The 19,700-nt window shown below is 40.1% G+C and overlaps 1 protein-coding gene across 8 annotated transcripts in view; it reads right to left on the bottom strand.

The window, feature by feature from the left end:
• The window catches only part of TSPAN18 (tetraspanin 18), a 168,222-nt gene that overhangs the window by 75,210 nt on the left and 73,312 nt on the right, over positions 1–19,700 (bottom strand). For all 8 annotated transcript variants that reach the window (XM_081166602.1, XM_081166598.1, XM_081166601.1 and 5 more), the window contains one exon: positions 5,588–5,671. The gene's annotated coding sequence lies outside the window, so the exon portion shown is untranslated. The remainder of the gene's footprint in view (positions 1–5,587; positions 5,672–19,700) is intronic.

A 19,700-nucleotide genomic window follows, 5' to 3' on the forward strand; every position in this document is an offset into this window, starting at 1 on the left:
TTTATTATCTCCTTTGAGTGACATCAGCTCTATAGCTTGCCCCAGGAATCTACACCTTGATGAAAGGCTGCTCTACTCTCCCCATCTGTCATTTTGTGCAAGCCTATTTTCACTTGTCAAAGTAATTTGTACAGGAGATAATCATATATAGCAGGAGTTTATTAATGATTGCATGTTGGAAACATTATCTTTTACTGATAAGCATCTTCCTAGCTGTAAATTGCACCACCTTCCTATATTTCTTTTAAAAAAGAAAAAAAATACACTACAAGAAAGGCATGCCCAGAATTTCCTTTGAACAAGCAATGATGTGGCAACAGAGGAGGCTGGCTGAGATGGACAAAGAGGAAGAAGCTCTTCGTTAAAACTTGTAACCGACAGCAAATGTGGCATGCCTATGAGCTCGACCACACTTCCACTTGTTCAAGTGCCTAGAAAGCATGCTCCGAGCACTTTTCCACTTCTCCCAATGGTTTTAAGGCATGGGTCTAAGAGCTTTTGTCTTTGCCCTACTCTTTCCCCTGGAAAACTCGCACCAGATTGATGTTTGCTCAAATTCACTAGTAAAGATTGGGTTTTCCCAGGGGCAAGTGGCAGGATAAACAGAAGTCTGGATGTGCCCTCCATTAGTACTACCAGCAGCACATTCATTTACCAGCACCACAAACATAACATTAATATATCTGGCTTCAAAATGATCTAGAGCAGGTGGTCTATGCAATGCACTTATAACTGAGTGGAAGTGGAGGTGGATTTTAGCAACAGCTGATGTCACTTCTGAAAGCATCTGGGAAATGTTAAAATCACATTTCCCAAACACCCATTCTAAAAAAAGGGGGGGAGTGTGGTTAAAGAGAGCAGTCTTAGGTAAGTCTCCATACTCAGCCATCTGTGTTCATCTGTGCTTTGCGCCCTAGGCTGGATCTAGACACATCAAAGAAGCGTTTCAGTTAAATGCGTTGCAAACTTTGTATGAGAAATCGGGTTAGCAAAAATGGAACTCCACAGCACCATCTGGTGTCACAGTGTTAGAATGCATAAACAACACATATAAAACACTTTTTCTTTGCAAATGCAGCTGAGTCCCTAGTCTAGCCAAACTTCTCATCCAGCAACCTCTGACCATTTTATCTTAACATGCTAACCTTTTCCCCCAACCTGATTTAGGAGTGTAGCTTTTTACATTGTTCCATGCCTTTACAACATACAGTAGCTTGAACACAAACTGAAATCTGTCACAAGCGGAACATGAGTCAGCAACGTGATGTGGCTGCAAAAAAAGGCTAATGCAATTTTCAGCTAATACGTTAATAGAACCATAGTTTCCAAGTCATGGGAATTAATATTTCCACATTATCCTGTGCCAGTGATGCCACTTCTGGAGCAGCATTCAGTTCTGCTTGGAAAATATTTAGAGGACCATAACAAAGATGGTTAGCTGTATGAAAAACAAGTCCAGTCGAAAAATGTTGATGGAACTGGGTATAAATACCCTGGAGAAGAAGAGGATGGTATAGCCTTCTGAAATACCTGATATATTATAACTTAGAAAAAGGCCAATAACTGTTCACTGCTATCCAAGACACCAGAGCTAGACTTAATCTAGCTAGGGCTTAAGTTCCAGGAGGGTAGATATTAGCTGAACATTTGGAGAAACTCGCTAAGAGCAGTTGAATAATGGAACCAATTAATTAGAAGGGTGGACACTCGCTGGAGGCGTTCAAGCAGAAGATAGGCAGCTATTTACTGGGAATGCTCGAGTCCTGGGTATCCTGTATCAAGCAGGGAATTGGTCCAGATTGCGCAAGACCCCCTCCAACTCTATGATTCCACAATTGTGTTTTTTCTATATGGTGGGAACATGGGATGCTAAACATTTACTGAACTAAACACGGTGACTGTGACAGTTATAATAATAAAAGAAAAAGAAGAGGTCACACCTCATGAAGTAACATAAGTGTCTGGATAGAGTGGGAATTACACACTTTGTATATGGTTTGCACAAAGCATATGTTTGTGAGGCTTGGATGAAACAGCAAACTATGGTTTGCTGAAAACACAGAACAGAAATTCCTATTCTCAGTGTGTACGGAGAAAAAAGGAGGGGGGAGGTGAGAAGCAAGTGCACTAGCCTGAAGCTCACTCTCATAAGCAACACTTTTTGATTTGGTATTCTCTCTGCATAGCCTCAGACTACACAGTTTAGGTTTAGTCTCGTATAACTAGGTAATTTTTTTTAGTGAAGGGTTTCTTTACAGCTAACCATTAATAGCTGTATGCTGGGATAAAAACAAACACACACACCAATGAAAGGGATATTCCCCCTCCACCAGCTACTGCCTCAACAGCCCTCTCCATGACCACCACTTTGAATGTAAAAGTCCTTGGCCTCCATTGATTTATCTATCTCCTTTTCCGACACCCTAAGTCCTTCTCCGCCTTTCAAATTGCTTATTTCAGGCTAGACAAGCAACTGTGGTTAAAATGTCACTGAATTTAATGATTTCAACGCTGTGTTCAAACACTTCAGCAGCCTGGCTTCAAAGGGAAGGGAAGTGGCAGAAAGACGCAGGATGGGGTGATTCTTACTGGTGGAGCAAGACCCCTCATATCCAAGTAAGATGGTACAGAATGTTCAAGCAATTAGGCAGCTGGCATTGACATCAGATACCAAGCTGCACCATTTAAGAGCTTCTATCTCAAATCGTAGATTAAGATAAAGAAAGGTGGGGGTGGAAGGACAGTTTTCAGTACTTTTTAAAAAATGGCTGGCTTCCTGTGTTTGCAAGATATTTAGTTACATCTATTTAGTTTAACACTATCCACCTTCTGGTAGCAGGGTATGGAGGTTTGGCAGAACCACATTCTGAGGGATAGTAATGCATTTATTCATTTTACAAATATATAAACTGCTTCAAAGCCAGGATATTTGTACATCTTTGACTCATATGCTGGACTTTTTACCACCAGAACAGAACAATAGGCAGGCATGTTTGTGAAAAAAGATGGATCCATGCAATAACCTGGCTTATACCCATCTATTCCACCCTGTCATGTATCCTGTAGCAGACAAAACATTCTGTCTGACATGCCAGTGAATATTCTAGCACTCACCAATGCTGGGAACAGGGTTCAATGCACATTTTGTTATTATGAAACACCCATCTTATCTTAATTCGCAACCCCTAGTGGAGATGGCAGTGTGGAATCAAATATTCTCATGATTCCAATTTCAGACTCAGCAACCTTCAGTGTGCAACTTTCAATTCATTCCAAACTGGCAGCATCCACCACTGCAGAAAATGTTGGTTGTTTCAGTATGTCAGAATGGGAGACAGGTAAAAAGAAGACGACATAACACACCAGGTTACTTGGTTCATCCATCCTGCTATTTGCTGATCATCTTAACACAAGCAGGAATTTAAAGATTGATCCGTACAAGATAAAAGCACAATGTCCGAAAGTTGACTGTGCGAGCTTTGTACTTGCTCTTAATAGAGAACCCGAGCCATAATGCTTTCTATTACTTAGAGCTTACTCAAGCAGGCATTCACTGATATGACTTGGTTAATCTTTTCTATAGTCCCAGGAGGGTCTTATTTTCACTTATTAAAGGTTGCTAATTTTAATTCAACAAATGTATGTTTAATCTGCTGTTAAGACCCAACTCACTTTGCACATTTATCTATTGAGGTCATATAAAATTCATAAACCTGTGTAAACAGTTTCCTTCCTACAGAAGCCCATAAGAAGTTTCCAATTTTTATCTAAACCCTGCTTGAAAGTGCTCACTGCACAGGATGGCAACTCAAAGTAGAATGAGAAGAATCTGTTGAGGTTCTACATACTTTTTTAATCAGACACACAGATGGTGTTCACTATCTGGCCAACCCTTACGTATGCTACATGAATAACTATACGCGGTAACCGCCTCTTCAAGGAATATATTGTTTGCTGCCCTCTCTTCCATGGTAAGATATGCCAAGATGAAATTCACAACCACTGTGATGCAGATGTAACTATAAAATGTATGCCATATATTCAATGCAAGGGAACGAGCCAAGGTTCCCATATGTACTATGCTGTCAGCTCTCCTTCAGTGGAATATTTGGTGTCATATGTAGTTACATAAAAGGAACATTATGTCAGCTCCTAACTGTGGTTTAGAGCGGGTCAGGACCAGGCAGCAATCAGGATCAGAGGGCTTGATCCATCCAAAGCTATTTTAGTATGTGCCCAACTCTCCCACATTTTCCAACGTTATCAGTGACATTTCCAGACAAGCTCCTGGGTTCTTTACTGAACAAATCAGTAGGACATAATGGACCTTTCTAAGCTTCTAAAGTTGCTTCATTTTTCTGGGGTTAAATGCCTCTCTTGCCAAGTTCCTTTAGCATTCAACTGCAACCAGCATATGAACAGGCACAAATATTTTTTAACAATGTAGAAAAAGATGTGAAAACACTAGCTTTAAAAAGCTAGCTACCATAGATAAAAATGAAAGTGAATGAGATTTTACTCTCTGCTAAAGATAAAACTGTTCCAGCATCTCCAGTGAGAGAGCGTCAGAAAATACTCTGTTTAGTGTCTAGTGATATGGCCCTTCCTTCAGGCATTTTAAGGTGGACTTGCATATTAAAAGGACTACAGTTTTAACACTGAACCGTCTATTAGAAATTCTATGCATAAGCATCTGTAGCTTCATGTAAACATCAGATTGAAGCATCTCTCTCTTTCGGATGAAAACAGAAGTGTTAATGTTTCCACACTGGGCGCAAATGCTATGTTTATCTACAGAGAAAGTACACAGCAGAAAACTCCAGGGAAAAACAGGGAACAAATAATGCAGCCACCTTGTGCATGTGAATGAAGACTTCTCATGTAAATGTATCATTACCATAGGAAGAAGCACCAAAAGCAGAGAGAGAGAGGGAAACAGTACAAATGATAAAAAGCAGTATAGATAAATGAAGCTTTACTAATTTCCCTGGAATTTTCCACATTATCTTCAACTGCACTGGATCTTCCTTTAGGATAGTCACAAAACACAATCCAGCAGCAACCCTACATTATCTGATCCATGTACCAATGATTCGGGGTCATTTGAAGTTCACAGAGTGGTTTACAATGTGGATATGAAGGTGTAGTACAACAAAGCAAGAACTGGAATCCTTCTCTCATCTTGTATTAGTTGCAATTGCAGAAATGCAGACTTCAAAAAATCTGTCAGATTTATCTTATTAGAATGTGGGATATCCTTTCAAAGCAAAAGAGGCAGAAATCCCCATTGTTTCAAATAAGCCTCTGCAATGCATGGCAGAGGATACCATTAGGTGCTAGTAGTTTGTCTTGAATGGCTTTCATCTTTTTAAACAACTGTTAGAACAATGTAAAGCCCTGTGAACATATAAGAGGCAAAGCTTTTCTAGGAAAAGGCAGAGGAAGCATATTGGACAAATACAACAAGACAGTGTATCGCAATAGGAAGTACCACTCACCCTATTCCTGACTTAGAGGTGCACTGAGTCACTTCAGGGGGAAATGCAGGGTATTAATAATAATAATAGGCACACTTGCCATTCCTTACCTTAGTTTTGTTTAGTGGGGGCTATCAGGCTTGAACAGGAGGCTGTAACACCAGCAACCTACAGCAACATGTGCATTCAGTGACCTGTGGGAAGTAGTAAGAGAATACATTAGAATGCCCCAAAACCAGAAGAATATTAGGTCTTCCCAGTTCAACATCTTCCTCTTCTAGTGCAGTTTGCTGGTAACGTTAAACTATGGTTTGATTAGACCAGGAAGTAACATAAAGAACAACGTATAAAGGGAGAAGGAAGTGGATAGTTCTTAATCCTCCAAATCATACTTTGGAGATTGTCTGAATAAAGTAACAGATACAACACCAGCATGCAATCTAATGAAGCCAATGCCAGGGACCCAGGAGAGTCCACCGCTGTGAACTGAGGGAACCCTTTTAACTATTTTTGCCTGCACATCTCCCAGAAACAACCATCAACAAGAAAACTGTCCTTGGGAGGGGCTGAAAGCAGTGCTATTTTTCTAGAAAAAGAGGTGTCGGAACTGAGTTCCTAAGAGTTCCCCCAGAAAAAAGTCCTGCCTAAAAGGATGGTTTTCTCATTCACTCTCAGCATTAGGTAGCAAGGGAAAGATGTGAGACACTCTATCCAAAATATTCATTTGGTGGTGGTGGGGAGAGTGAATTCAGTGACAGTGGGCATTTTTCCTTTCCATTAAGAAGGAACAATGTGTTTTTTATATAAAACTGTCCATAGTCTGTCACTCTTTTAACTGATGCACCACTGTAATTAGGGTCACTAATGGAACTTTCTGAATAGCAAAGGCAAGCACTCAGAGGAGAAAGTTTATGTTATGTACCATCTATTATATTCTGAATAGTATAGTAGTCAGAAGTTGTAAAAGTGAGTTTTCACAGCCTTTGTTGTTGTTTAGTCATTTAGTCGTGTCCGACTCTTCGTGACCCCATGGACCAGAGCACGCCAGGCACTTCTGTCTTCCACTGCCTCCCGCAGTTTGGTTAAACTCATGCTGGTAGCTTCGAGAACACTGTCCAACCATCTCGTCCTCTGTCATCCCCTTCTCCTTGTGCCCTCCATCTTTCCCAACATCAGGGTCTTTTCCAGGGAGTCTTCTCTTCTCATGAGGTGGCCAAAGTATTGGAGCCTCAGCTTCACAATCTGTCCTTCCAGTGAGCACTCAGGGCTGATTTCCTTAAGAATGGAGAGGTTTGATCTTCTTGCAGTCCATGGGACTCTCAAGAGTCTCCTCCAGCACCATAATTCAAAAGCATCAATTCTTCGACAATCAGCCTTCTTGATGGTCCAGCTCTCACTTCCATACATCACTACTGGGAAAACCATGGCTTTAACTATACGGACCTTTGTTGGCAAGGTGGTGTCTCTGCTTTTTAAGATGCTGTCTAGGTTTGCCATCGCCTTTCTCCCAAGGAGCAGGCGTCTTTTAATTTTGTGACTGCTGTCACCATCTGCAGTGATCATGGAGCCCAAAAAAGTAAAATCCCTCACTGCCTCCTTTTCTTCCCCTTCTATTTGCCAGGAGGTGATGGGACCAGTGGCCATGATCTTCGTTTTTTTGATGTTGAGCTTCAGACCATATTTTGCGCTCTCCTCTTTCACCCTCATTAAAAGGTTCTTTAATTCCTCCTCGCTTTCTGCCATCAAGGTGGTGTCATCTGCATATCTGAGGTTGTTATCTTAATTCTGGCTTGGGATTCATCCAGCCCAGCCTTTCGCATGATGAATTCTGCATATAAGTTAAATAAGCAGGGAGACAATATACAGCCTTGCCGTACTCCTTTCCCAATTTTGAACCAATCAGTTGTTCCATATCCAGTTCTAACTGTAGCTTCTTGTCCCACATAGAGATTTCTCAGGAGACAGGTGAGGTGATCAGGCACTCCCATTTCTTTAAGAACTTGCCATAATTTGCTGTGGTCGACACAGTCAAAGGCTTTTGCATAGTCAATGAAGCAGAAGTAGATGTCTTTCTGGAACTCTCTAGCTTTCTCCATAATCCAGCACATGTTTGCAATTTGGTCTCTGGTTCCTCTGCCTCTTCTAAATCCAGCTTGCACTTCTGGGAGTTCTCGGTCCACATACTGCTTGAGCCTTCCTTGTAGAATTTTAAGCATAACCTTGCTAGCGTGTGAAATGAGTGCAATTGTGCGGTAGTTGGAGCATTCTTTGGCACTGCCCTTCTTTGGGACTGGGATGTAGACTGATCTTCTCCAATCCTCTGGCCACTGCTGAGTTTTCCAAACTTGCTGGCATATTGAGTGTAGCACCTTAACAGCATCATCTTTTAAAATTTTAAATAGTTCAGCTGGAATACCATCACTTCCACTGGCCTTGTTATTTGCAGTGCTTTCTAAGGCCCATTTGATTTCACTCTCCAGGATGTCTGGCTCAAGGTCAGCAACCACACTACCTGGGTATCCATATCTTTCTGGTATAATTCCTCTGTGTATTCTTGCCACCTCTTCTTGATGTCTTCTGCTTCTGTTAGGTCCTTACCTCTTTTGTCCTTTATTATCGTAATCTTTGTACGAAATGTTCCTTTCATATCTCCAATTTTCTTGAACAGATCTCTGGTTCTTCCCATTCTGTTGTTTTCCTCTATTTCTTTGCATTGCTCGTTTAAGAAGGCCTTCTTGTCTCTCCTTGCTATTTTTTGGAAATCTGCATTCAATTTCCTGTATCTTTCACGATCTCCCTCGCATTTTGCTTTCCTTCTCTCCCCCACTATTTGTAAGGCCTCGTTGGACAGCCACTTTGCTTTCTTGAATTTCCTTTTCATTGGGATGGTTTTCGTTGCTGCCTCCTATATAATGTTGCGAGCCTCCACCCATAGTTCTTCAGGCACTCTGTCCAACAAATCTAAATCCTTAAACCTGTTCCTCACTTCCACTGTGTATTCATAAGGGATTTGATTTAGATTGTATCTTACCAGCCCAGTGGTTTTTCCTACTTTCTTCAGTTTAAGCTTGAATTTTGCTATAAGAAGCTGATGATCTGAGCCACAGTCAGCTCCAGGTCTTGTTTTTGCTGACTGTATAGAGCTTCTCCATCTTTGGCTGCAGAGAATATAATCAATCTGATTTCGGTGCTGCCCATCTGGTGATGTCCATGTGTAGAGTCGTCTCTTGTGTTGTTGGAAAAGCGTGTTTGTGATGACCAGCTTGTTCTCTTGACAGAACTCTATTAGCCTTTGCCCTGCTTTGTTTTGATCTCCAAGGCCAAACTTGCCAGTTGTTCCTTTTATCTCTTGATTTCCTACTTTAGCATTCCAATCCCCTATAATGAGAAGAACATCCTTCTTTGGTGTCATTTCTATAAGGTCTTGTAAGTCTTCCTAGAATTGGTCAATATCCGTTTCTTCCGCACCAGTGGTTGGTGCATAAACTTGGATTGCTGTGATGTTAAAAGGTCTGCCTTGGATTCGTATCGAGATCATTCTATCATTTTTGAGATTGCAGGAAAAATGAGCTTGTGTGTAGTATGGAGGAGGGAAAAGGAAGAGATTCTGGCTGTATGTACACAAAGAGACAACAATAGAATGTAATGAGACTAACACTTAAATTGAGCTTCTTGTGAGTCATGAGCAGCAATAAAGAAATGTAAAAATAATGATGAACTGGTTCATTTTACATCAACCACAGTGTACATACATCTCAGTAGATCAAATGAAGCTAAATACAGCTACAGATACAGCGCTAATTTGACAGGCTCTGAGATAAGCCCACTAGGAATAATAATTTCAGCTTTGGGTGCTTTAAAATAGCAGAATGCTTGCTGTTCGATATGTTTATTTACAGACGTAGCTTACTAGTTCTATGAAAGGTGAAGGCATACATGAGAGGTTTGACCTGACAAACTGTGTGGAACAGACAGCAGGGATGCCATTCCAGATTTCAGGGGTGAGAGGAGGAAATCAGTAGGTGACTAAAAAAAATTTTAAGTCCACGAAGCATGGTGATTGTGGGATGCCTGCCTAATATATAGACGCGGTTAGTTATTTAAAGTCAAGGTAGCTGATCACATATAGCTGCTTCTGATGGCCCTTGTGGTCTCTTCCAACTCTATGATTCTATGATTCTATGAATAACAACGGGTAAAACCTTCAATGTTGGTGAGGGATCAGGTTAAGAAGTCCTGAAGCCACTGCTGATGAGGAACACTCCAGAATGTATTTTGTATAGTTAAGTTTTTACCTTTATCTTCAGTACATTGTATTTTATTTTATTGCTATGGCTAGAGGCTGATGCAAATAAAGATGAACACTACTACCAAAAAGTTGTTCAAGAGTATATTCTATCCCTAGAGAAAATGGGGGACACCCCGCCCCCAATTTCTCTACTCACTAACAGGATGAAGAATTTTGAGATGCTATTTGCACACAGTTTCATCACATACCAGTACTTGACAGGTATGCCTGTTTCACATTTGCGAAACAAAGGCTTCACATTTACTGAATGAAGTATTCATATTTATGGCAGTGAAGTAATTTACTTCAGCAGCTGCTCAGCTGAGACACTGCAGTCAAACCATGATTTTGCTGTCAGGAAAGTGATCATGGCTTACATGCAACGTCTCCCCCTCCACACATGTGAAACTTCCCTCCTTCACTTTCTGGTGTAGAGTAACTACAGTGATCAGAAACCCACTTTAAACTAGTCTTATTCACACATTACACAGAGCATAGCAGGAGCTATTTTGGAGTTACAGTGATTCTGCCGCTGTCCACATCACAATTTCTGGAAATGTCTGAAGAGAAAGCCCAGCATTCAGCATCCAGCTTACATGAACGATCAGCAGAACTGCACAACTGGGTGTCCCAATCATGTGGAGGCTGTTACATGCAAGTAACACGTGACTAGGGCTGTGTTCCTTTTTTCCACTTTGTAGTCACACTATGATTGGAAGCAGTCATAATTTTCCTGAGTCTAATATACTGGCAAACCATCATCACCATGAACTATGCCAGCATCTAACATTTCACAGCCTAAACATGAAGCATTTCATAAACCAGTAATTTGCATACTAGTAAACTCATATGATCCTGTTTCCATAGGGAAAATAATATTTGGGAGACATTTTCCCATTATGACCGATCCCATGATAACACACTTTTTTTAGATTTGTGGGTGAGGCTTGCTCAGAGCTTATATGGTTGTATGGAGAATTTGGTGGCATTCAAGTAAAAAAGGGGGGCCTTAAGACTTTTAAAGTTAATAGTCTGTGTTTGACCAGCCAGGTAAATTCCATTGGAAAGCAGCTTCTAGTACTGGGTAGACAAATCTGTGCACATAGTAAGGACAAAGGTACCACACCTTTTACACAACTAAAGGTGAAGGCACTGCAGTCTTCTTAGGAAAAGCACACGTTCTTTAAACCTGTGATATAAATCTCAATAAAGTCTCCTGAGCAAAAGTCAAACACAGTTCTGTGTCCATAAAGGGAGACCTTCTTTAACAAGAGAAGAGGATTATAATTAAGTAGCTAATGGATTATCTTTCTATCAGGCTAGTAATGAGGAATAAAGGAAGTCACACACAGACTAGAAGCAGAACAATTTGCAGTGGTCAAGGATAATGGGAGATCCTATCCAATAACATCAGGGGCAGGCTACCCTTTCTCAAGAGCCTAAAACAGAGTACTTGTGAGAATCATTCACAACAAATGGGAAGTGCTCCCATGTCATAGAGCTTAAGACAGACACAAATAAAACAATATGAAACGCTGGACAGTCTTTGGGGATGCTAATTATTTGTATCCATTTTGGTCTAACTTCAGGTCTGGTTATGATTTGGAAATGGCCTTGACCACCCTGGTGGCTGACATATAAAAGAGAATATGCTGCCCTTTTTGTTCTCCTCCTGGTTTTTATGCTTTGTAGACTGCTTAGAAATCATCTTAACTTTAAGAGATATATAAATTAATAAATGGTGGTGGTGGTGGTGATAAAAGACAAGGAGAGGACATACCCCACAGGCTGCGACTCAGAGCAACAGAGAATAAGGCTTTCTTCTGAGAAAACTGGTCTAAACATATAAACTATTATTCTTATTATATTTATTTATATCCTACCCTTTTCCCTGACAGGGACTCAAGGCAGCTTACAGCTAGATAAAGTACAACTAATCAATGCAAGGTATCAGATACCAAGACTTGATCAGCTGTCAACAGTCTACATAGTGAAAATGAAAGGAGTTCTAAACACAGCAATTAGGGAACAATATATGTAACTCAATGCCCAGCTGGGACAGAACAGGAATACTTGCCATTTCTCAGTCAATGATATACCTCCACAAACCCAAAGAGGCCTCATTCTGTCAAGAAGAGTCAGAGCATGAGCGAGTCTAAGCAATTCCTCAATAAGGATGAGCAACTCCATGAAGAATCTTCTCTTTCTCCCACTCCCCTTTCTCTGCCCAATGTTTCCTTTAGAAATTCTATTAGATATGCATCACGGTCTATATAATTAATTAGAAAGGCTCAAAAGTCCAATCACAAATTCTTTGAAAAGGGCAGATATGAAAGATTCTCATCTTCCAAGCAAAAGGCTCCCAGGAGAATCCATTTTCTTCATGTCACATCAACAAGAGTGTGTATGACAAGCACTTCCAACATTCAATGCAGTGCTTGATACACTTAATTGCAGGACATTAATGCTGACCTGACCAATTAAAACTGTGTTGTGGCTCATGTCTTCCTGAAGCAGATGTTTCATATATTACCTGCATGTTATCAATCAACACAGTTAATACTCCTACCATATGAGATAATTATTTTGCAATTACATTGAAACAAATGATATTTCTTGCAAAAGGTTCCACTAATTATCCATGCTTGCCAAAGGGTAGGGATAATGGGATATTTTCCTTCGATTGCTGCCTCTCATTAATCCTAACACCCTCCTGGCCCCAAAGATGGAATGGAGGAGGGGGGAGATTGACAGCACTTCCAGAGTGATAGAATTATGCTATCTGAAGATGCAGGTTCCATAAAAGAGTCTCTGTATAATGAATGGCAAAGTTCCAAATCACTTTGCATTGCTTTTTCCTAGACCAGCATTGCTGCTGCTCCCATTCCCACCCCCACCTCCCGCCAGTCTAAGCTATATAAACAGCAAACACAATTGTCTCCATATAAACCTTTCATTTTTGATGAAATTTCCTTTTGCTTGTCTGGGAAGCCAAGGCTTATCATAATATTAGTATGCAATGGCTGTGGCTGTAAATTTTAATTGGCTAAACTAGAAGATTAACTAACCTTTAGCTGATTAATTGGTAGAGGCTAATTTTAATTGGAAGGACTGTGAGTTAAGATCACGCTTATTATTCTAGTGCAGGCCTAGAACTATTTAGGTTCTTAAAAAACATTTTAAAAAATACTTCAGCATTTTTATACGAAAATCCAACCCATGGAAATTTGGCCTGGAGGAAATGTTTTGAGGCTATTTTGGTTCTTCTGTGCTACTGTCATGAGGAATGAGAATAAAAAAAGGATGATATATGATATTTCTTTCCAACTGGACACTATTTTTTTTAAAAAAATCATCTCACCTGCTGAATAAACCTATGCTGATATGTATATTTGCTCACATTCAAAACCAATTAATTGACTAACTCAATTCCAAATGATTAATCATCAGTAACAAATGGTAGATCAGTGAACAGCATAAATTGGGTGTGGGAAACCTTTATCCCTCCAGATGTTGCTGAAGTACAACTCTCATCATCTTTGGCCATTATCTTTGCTAAGGCTAATGGCAAGTGTAGTTCAGCAATACCTGGACTGCCAAAGCTTCCCCCGTCCTGCCCAAAACATTTTCTATACATCTCCTTCCTTTTTTGCTTTCATTGTCTCAGACAAGTGCAAATAATTCCTTCAAATCATAGGGAATAGCAAAGGAAACCTCACATTTAAGTGACATCACTCAATACATTTCCAATACCCAATTGTTGTATAGTCTTAATTTTTCAATGTTCTCCACCTCTTTTTTTGTTCCCACTCTCACATGTATCCTCTGAGATTATTTCAGGTTTCTAACCGTGTACAGATAAAGTATGCATTTTGATCTTGTACAACCAACTCTTCCTGACTTTGACAACACCTGCAAATTGCAATTCCAAGCTCTGTGCTTAAAATCTCTGCTGAAGTTTGTGCAAATTACAGCAATAGATTGGGTATCGAATGAAGCTACATTTGGAAAGGGCCTTAAAAACTGCGCCCACATAGTATGCCTTGTGGATTTCTGGACTGATGTGTGAATACCTACACATCAGTTTACTTTAACAGAGCTTTAAATTCTACAACTTCGATAGAACAATAAGCATTTTTTCAACATCTTAGAAACCTTTACAAAAAATATCCAGCCTGCGAATTTGCTTCTTCAGTAGCTGAAAAGGCATGAAAGTGAAAAATGAACTGGTATGCAAGCAGGAGGGCTTTCTAAACTTGTGGCTCCTGATTCACTTTGTCTCAAATGCAAAGTTCAGTCCAGGGAGTACATATCCCTGATCCCCATCTCCTACATATTACTTTTTCGGTAACCAATCTCCAGTTTTCAACCACAAGGAATATATCCCTAAAATGTAATTATTTTACTTTAAAATAAAAGAATACTAATTTTGAAAGACTTAGCAATGATATTTGAAGAAGAGCTAATCACAAGTGAGCCTACAGAAATCAGTAAGCATTTCTGAAGAAGCATTGAGAGCTGTCCTAAAATCCCCTAAAATGAAGAGTCAAAGCTGGTGAAATTAAATTCCAATCACTTGGATGCAATCTATACACTCATGACCACAATAAACACAGCTATTGCATATTGTGTGTCTTGGCATTATCATCAAGTTCCAGTCATCTAGGACTTGGCTCACTGCCACCACAAAAGGGTTCACAGCTTCAGGCTAATGAATTTTGTGGTCAGTGCACAAAATGCGAATGCCAAGTAGAAAGGGAAACCATTTCCAAAGGCACCATGTAAGATAAATATTCCTGTTTCATTCCATGAAAAAACCTCAACTGTACCAATTTTTTCCTATTCCATCTGCTTACATCTTAACTATGGATTCCAATGGTAGTTTCCAAATCAGATTCCCGCCCCCCAAAGAAGCTATAAAGTCCCGAGGTTTCTTGTGTGTTTTCTTACTTTTTACTTGCAATGGTAACAACACATCATCTCACACCAAATCTTGCTTTTGCTCACTGCATATCTATCAATTAAAACTTCTCACGAGGCTGTTACAATTCAGACTGAATACATCGGTTTTCCTAATTTTGCTCAAAATGCTAATTTTCAAAGCAACTATATTTTCTGCTAAAAACAATATATTTACTTAGGCTGTGGCTTTGTGAGTCCTGTGCAGCTGTTCATAACAAACAATACTTGCCTTTGCATTTGAAAACAATCCAATTTTTCTGTTGACATTACTATTATGCCATCCATCTTTTGTCTTGTTGGGAGTTTTTTGTTAAAATACTTTCAGTATCTAACATAATGATTGATGTCAATACCCTGCTTTCTCCCCACACCCTGACATTCTAAGATTCATGATGGAAGGGGGAAAACTTAACAGTGTGATCCTATAAAAGTCTGCTCCACAGTAAAACTCATTGGTTTTAATGGAGCCCACTCCTAGATATGTACAGGATCACAACTTTAATCCTATTTTGATTATAGCCTAAAAGCTCAAAATCTTTTATACATATTCAGCTGATTCGCACTTCATGCTAAGCCAAACCATGTAAACCCAAGAGCAAACCTTGGCTACAGTTTGTGGTTTGCCTAGAGTGAGGCAAACCGTGAGCCGGGATTTGGACAACACCCTGTGCCAAACTATGGCTCAAGCTCACAGTAGCAAAAGGACTGGAGGAGGAAAGCAGTGGTCAGAATCTTGTGATAAACCATAGTTTGATTTAGTGAACCACCTTACTGTAAAATGTAACAAAATAATGAAGAAAATACTAAGAAATCCATATATGATCAGATCATAAATCAGTCCTGTCTACTCTGAATGGCAGAAGCACTCCATGACACTCCCGTTGTACCTAGAAAAGGTGCCAGAGATTGCATGATGTATCATGGGGAGTGCCTAGAATCAATTGTGCAGCTCCAAAGGCACAGTGTGGTTCCTGACAGCACTGCTTCTGCAAGCCATGTTCTTCCAAGTGTTTGCCTCCTGCATTTGGTGATCTTCCTCTTCCCTAGAGGCATCCCCCATGTGCCACTCTTCCAGGACAGTCTGTTCTGCTCTGTCCAGAAATTCTGCATGTTTCCTAATGACTCAAAGTGTGGATAAGCCAAGGTGTTGTATTTTTCTTCCAAAAAGTCAACCAGCTTACCCTTGCTGCAGGTATAGCGTTGCACACCCTCAGGCAGGGAAACAAACATGGCACCGGTGTTGCTGTAGCTCCCTTGTCATTCATCTCCCCTGGTCCTATGTACATGGTGACACAGCACTCTGGGCCTCCCCCTCAAATGCCCCTGCTCAATACCCCTCACAAACACCCCTGTTCATGAGCTCCTGGAGTACTACTGCTAGGAGTAGTGCAATGGACATCCCTGTTAATCTTCACTATATGAACTAGTTCATAAAAAAGCTGATGATCTCTTGCCAAAGATGGTAATAACTTAAGCCAATGGTTCCCCCACAGCCCAACTACTTGAAAATTGCTGAAGGTCTTGGTGAACAACTCAATGGTTATTCTGCCTGTTGTAGCAATAGTACTGCACTGTGCTGGGTGTGGCATGATTTTTAATTGTATTCTTGTACAGACCATCTGGATGTTGGTTGTGAACCACTATTGGTCCGCAGACCACCATTAGGGAACTCCTGACTTAAGACGACTATGAAGAAATTCATTTATTTATGCTGGTGAAGTTGATATAGCCAGGAGAAAAACACTGAATATGCTGATGTTTTCCTGCTTGTAGGTCTACAATTCCTGCATAAAATGAAACACAAAATATGTTTAATGGCAAATTAAGTTAAGAAGCTTCTAATGTTATGTAGTACCAAGATTCTTAAATCATTGCAATCACAGTGGACTTGCAGGACAAGCGACAAACCTGGATATACATGAATGAGGTGGCACTTCCCATTTCAGGGGCTTAGGCCTAGAGCTACTTTTGGCATGATGGTAGCTGTGCTATCAATGCTGGTACTGTTAATTTATCTGAAATGGCAGCAATTGGCTCAAAGGTCAGCACTCTGAATGTAAGGTTTGTGTTAAACACTACTTTTGGAAGTACGCTGAAAGGAATTTTTTTCTTCACATTTTGCTAAAGTATCCTGTTCTAGACATCCTGTTGCTAAATGCCAAAAAGAATGGCAAAACACCAATTTTCCTCCAGACTGAGTGTTTTTAGTTTCTCAAGGAAGAAGCTGGAGTTACTTCAAGGGGAACTGTAACCTCATTGGCTTGGATTTGTTTGGTTCATGAACTTCTTTGTTTTCATAATCATGCAGCCTTGTGAGTGATTCCTGTGCTTTGTTTTTATCCAGAAAGCTTTATATTCCCCGACTTGACTGAAATTACAAGTTTCCTGCTACACAGGGGATCTGCTCACTCGACAGATCTATCTCAGATCTGCCGAGTAAACAACATGGGCTTAATTTATGAGAGCAAGGAAAAAATGGTGGTCTGTTTCCTTTCAAGATTCATCAGCACAATAATCTACCAATGAGGAAGATCCATTCCAGTTTCCTGTTTAAAGGATCCATCCATCCTGCGCATGGACATTTTATCTTTATATTTTTGAGATTAATTAGGTTTATATGAAACTTGTTGGGGGGTTGGGAGAAAACCTAGACATAGTAACCTTACATAATATTTTTAAAGCAAAGTTAAGCAACAGCAACTTTTTGTTAGATCTGGTATGTAATCTTAAGTGTAATATTGCTTTCAGAGGTAACGTAATAGCCATGAAGAACCAGGCAGGAAACTTTACCCTAAGTTGCTTAAAACAACCACAAGCACTGATTATTTATTTCCTTCCCATGGATTACACCCTCCCCTTAACCTGTACCAACTAGTGGGGGGGAAATGTTTTGGGAAGGATGGGTTACATAGTTCTTCACAAGGATCTAAGTTTGGGATAATGAAGTGAGCAAATGAGACTAATGCCTCTGGAATTGAAAGAAAGGAGAAATAATTGAAAAGGACCAGGGAGAGTCTGCAAATACTGCACTGCAAATGCAGATCCCAGTGGATTGGAAAGGGTTCTCACATGGCCACACTAGTTAAAAGTAATCATATTACACTGTGTGCTTAGCTGCACATTTGGGATAGATTTCTCTCTTCCTGTTGGGGTCACCAATCAAAGGTGACTCAGACAATGGTCGTCTCCTTTGAGGTTTTATTTAAATAGAAATCTTCAGGACAGAAGAGGGACATCATCTCACAGACGACTTCCCACACTTGTAGAACAGGATTAGAAGATTCAAGGAGACACAATTAAGCTGTTTTTCCTTCACAGCAAGAGAAATTGTTTTGCGTTTCCTTCCTTGTAACTTTTATTCTTTCCTTCACTCTGGATTTGCAACCCATCTGCTATATAATATTTAGCTGCAAACTTTCCACGGAAGCCCTCTTGAAAACTTTCTAAAAAGGCTGTCTCGCCAGTCCCAAGGGTACTGTCAGAAGAACATTTTCAGACTCCCTGAAACCATGTGTTGTTTCCTTCTGAAAGTGTTCCAGCCATAGCTTACCCAGAAAGGCAAGTGTGCTGTTTAGTTTCTCAAGTAGCATTCTTACACAGATGGTAAAATAAAGCAAAAAGAATTGCCATAATTTCATCAAGACCACAAATAATGGGTCACCATACAAGAGATGTTTAAGTTCTGAAGATCTTGCAACACATGACAACTGAATGTTTAGCAAATTATCTGGTGTGTCAAGTTTCTTTGCATGCTGTATCTCACAATGTACCTTCACTTTCCAAAACCATGGCAAGCAAGTGCCACTCATCCTTTAGTGAAGAGTTGAGAAAATGAACCCCCAAGTAACCTCTTGCTATCTTTCCTCCATATTCTCCCACATTTGAGGGGTGAATCCACACTCAGGACCCTTGAATATATATATTGAACACTTAAGGATTTGCAGGTACTGTAGAGCTGACATTTAGTTCCCCTTGATCTATTCTTTAAATTGTAGCCACACACAAAAAAACTTGTTAGTAATGCACAAGTTATAGGGATATGCTGGAAGTAAGCTGAAAATGTTTGTACCAAGCACCTAATTCAAAACTTTAAATGACTTCAAGATTAATCTAGACTTCCTACTGTACCTCAAATATTGCTGTCTTACCAACACTCTAAGGCTCCAATCTTAGGATTCTATTTCTACCAAATACACCAGCATTTCTTTCAGCAACACCTTTATTTTGTCCATATTGTTACATGTCCTTGTTTACTTGTGCATAAAACTGCACACATACACTCAAGGAACACATGCTGGGACTTCTTATCTAGAGTCACAGCATGCCACAGCAAAACATTCTGTTTTCAGGAGAAGCAATGAGAAAACAAGCCAGAGTTCATTCAATACTTGTATGGGTGTTTTATTACAAAAATAGGCAGTGTAAACAACATGTTGGACTGGCAATTATTTGGTTAAAGCTATAGACATAGGAAGGAAATGGGGACACTAGGCAAGAAGGAACTCTTATTCAGGGGGTATTCTGTAAACCACGAGATTGCCCTTTGCACCAGGACTGAATGGGTTATTCCTTAGGACTTTCATTGGCTAGGTTTAAACAAGAAGTTGTGGTTCTTTTTTCTGCAAACATCCAAGGAAACAGCTGATATGAAGGAGGAGCCCAGACACAGCTAAGTCCCTTGGTTCTCCTTGAGCCCCATATAGTATGGAACTTCGGGTTAAGGTCACAAGTTCACCTGGAGTCCTAGCCAAAATGGGAACAAAAATTAAAAGTTGGTAGGGAAGGAATAGTGAAATAGATTTAGAAACGAATTCCTCTCATTCCCAGATGACTCTGCACAGTGGAAATTGGAAGATGCTGGAACAATTCTTTCTGTTAATCTAACTCCCAGTTGGCCTCTTTAAGGAAGCAAAATGAATAATGAAAACATATAAGCTGCTTTCATTAGTGACTTTGAGCTCTCACTTCCTGCC

Source organism: Podarcis bocagei, assembly GCF_964188305.1.
Source record: "Podarcis bocagei genome assembly, chromosome: 1".
NCBI classification, from domain to species: Eukaryota; Metazoa; Chordata; class Lepidosauria; order Squamata; family Lacertidae; genus Podarcis; species Podarcis bocagei.